The sequence below is a fragment of the Arachis stenosperma genome, chromosome 6 (assembly GCF_014773155.1).
Source record: "Arachis stenosperma cultivar V10309 chromosome 6, arast.V10309.gnm1.PFL2, whole genome shotgun sequence".
Lineage (NCBI taxonomy): Eukaryota > Viridiplantae > Streptophyta > Magnoliopsida > Fabales > Fabaceae > Arachis > Arachis stenosperma.
Window position 1 is genome coordinate 53,456,475 of NC_080382.1, and position 2,832 is coordinate 53,459,306.

Sequence of the window (2,832 nt, forward strand, 5' to 3'; positions counted from 1 at the left end):
GCCAACAATGCAAGGAAGGTGCTGGGTGACTTTACTGCACCTACTCCCAACTTCTATGGGAGAAGCATCTCTATCCCTGCCATTGGAGCAAACAACTTTGAGCTTAAGCCTCAATTAGTTTCTCTAATGCAACAGAATTACAAATTCCATGGACTTCCAATGGAAGATCCTCATCAGTTTTTAGTTGAGTTCTTGCAAATCTGTGACACAGTCAAGACTAATGGGGTTGACCCTGAGGTCTACAGACTGATGTTATTCCCTTTTGCTGTAAGAGACAGAGCTAGGATATGGTTGGACTCACAACCTAAAGATAGCCTGGATTCTTGGGAAAAGCTAGTCAATGCCTTCTTGGCAAAGTTCTTTCCACCTCAAAAATGGAGTAAGCTTAGAGTGGAAGTCCAAACCTTCAGACAGAAGGATGGAGAATCCCTCTATGAAGCTTGGGAAAGATACAAACAATTAATCAGAAGATGTCCCTCAGACATGCTTTCTGAATGGAGCATCATAGGTATCTTCTATGATGGTCTCTCTGAACTATCCAAGATGTCTTTGGATAGCTCTGCTGGAGGATCTCTTCATTTGAAGAAGACACCTACAGAGGCTCAAGAGCTAATTGAAATGGTTGCAAATAACCAATTCATGTACACTTCTGAAAGGAATCCTGTGAACAATGGGACTAATCAGAAGAAAGGAGTTCTTGAGATTGATACTCTGAATGCCATTTTGGCTCAGAACAAGATATTGACTCAACAAGTCAATTTGATTTCTCAAAGTCTGTCTGGAATGCAAAATGCACCAAGCAGTACTAAGGATGCTTCCTCTGAGGAAGAAGCTTATGATCCTGAGAACCCTTCAATGGAAGAGGTGATTACCTAGGAGAGCCCTATGGAAACACCTACAATTCTTCATGGAGAAATCACCCAAATTTCTCATGGAAGAATCAAGAGAAACCTCAACAAGGTTTCAACAATAATAATGGTGGAAGAAACAGGTTTAGCAATGGCAAGCCTTTTCCATCATCTTCTTAGCAACAGACAGAGAGTTCTAAGCAGAATACCTCTGACTTAGCAACCATGGTCTGATCTAATCAAAACCACTCAAAGTTTCATGAATGAAACAAGGTCCTCCATCAGAAATTTGGAAGGACAAGTGGGTCAGCTGAGCAAGAAAATTACTGAACTCCCTCCTAGTACTCTCCCAAGCAACACAGAAGAAAATCCAAAAGGAGAGTGCAAAGCCATAAACATGGCCGAATATGGAGAGGAAAGAGAGGAAGTGGACGCCACTGAGGAAGACCTCAATGGGCGTGCACCAACCTCCTTTGAGTTCCCCAATGAGGAACCATGGGAATCTGAGGCTCAAAATGAGACCATAGAGATTCCATTGGATTTACTTCTGCCTTTCATGAGCTCTGATGAGTATTCTTCCTCTGAAGAGGATGAGTATGTCACTGAAGAGCAAGTTGCTAAATATCTTGGAGCAATCATGAAGCTAAATGACAAGTTATTTGGAAATGAGACTTGGGAAGATGAACCTCCCTTGCTCACCAAAGAACTGGATGACTGGTGGACGAAATTGTGATTCAAATTCTTGTATCATTTGTGATCAATGTTCTAATTATGGCTCTGGTGGAATTCACAACTCCGTTCAACTAACCAGCAAGTGTACTGGGTCGTCCAAGTAATAACCTTACGTGAGTAAGGGTCGAATCCACAGAGATTGTTGGTATGAAGCAAGCTATGGTCACCTTGCAAATCTCAGTTAGGCAGATTAAATCTGTTTATGGTGAGTTCGAATATTAATAATAAAATAAATAATAAAAGGATAGAAATACTTATGCAGATTCATTGGTAGGAATTTCAGATAAGCGGAATGGAGGTGCTGTAGAGCTCTCGGACGCCTGCCTTCCTATTGCTTCAATTCAATCCTGAGTTTACTCCTTTCCATGGCAAGCCTTGTATAGGGGTTCACTATCAGCTGTGGCTACTTTCATTCCTCTCGGGGAAATAACCTGCACGGCTGTCACTCGCACAGCTAACCAGTCTGGAGGCATCACCCATGGTTGATAGCTACATCCCATCCTCGCAGTGAAAGCTAATGCACGCACTCTGTCACAGTACGGCCAATCACCGGTTGGTTCCCGCTCCTACTGGAATAGAATCCCTCTTTTGCGTTTGTCACTAACGCCCAGCAGGTTAAAGTTTGAAGCACGTCACAGTCATTCATGAACGGAATCCTACTCAGAATACCACAGACAAGGTGAGACCTTCCGGATTCCCAGGATCCTACTCGGAACACCACAGACAAGGTTGGACTTTCCGGATCCAGATGAATGCCGCCATCCATCTAGCTTATACCACGAAGATTCTGTTGGGGAATCTAAGAGATACACATTCAAGCTTGTGTTGCATGTAAACGTAAGTGGTTGTCAATCACGCGCGCTCATAAGTGAGAATGATGATGAGAGTTATTAGCTCATCACATTCATCATATTCTTGGGTACGAATGAATATCTTGGAATAAGAATAAAAGAGGAATTGAATAAAAGAAAATAGAACTTCATTAATCTCTGAGGTACAGCAGAGCTCCACACCCTTAATCTATGGTGTGCAGAAACTCCACCGTTGAAAATACATAAGCAAGAGGTTCAGGCATGGCCGAATGGTCAGCCCCCTAAACGTGATCACAGGATAGAAAATACAATCCAGGATGTCTAATACAATAGTAAGAGGTCCTATATATACTAGACTAGCTACTAGGGTTTACATGAGTAAGTAATTGATGCATAAATCCACTTCCGGGGCCCACTTGGTGTATGCTTGGGCTGAGCTT

The 2,832-nt window shown here is 42.5% G+C and overlaps 1 non-coding gene across 1 annotated transcript; it reads right to left on the minus strand.

The window, feature by feature from the left end:
* Positions 1-381: 381 nt before the first annotated feature.
* LOC130938386 (small nucleolar RNA R71) lies at positions 382-489 on the minus strand. Its single transcript, XR_009069553.1, has one exon. It is a non-coding gene; the product is annotated as a small nucleolar RNA R71 (small nucleolar RNA).
* Positions 490-2,832: the final 2,343 nt, after the last annotated feature.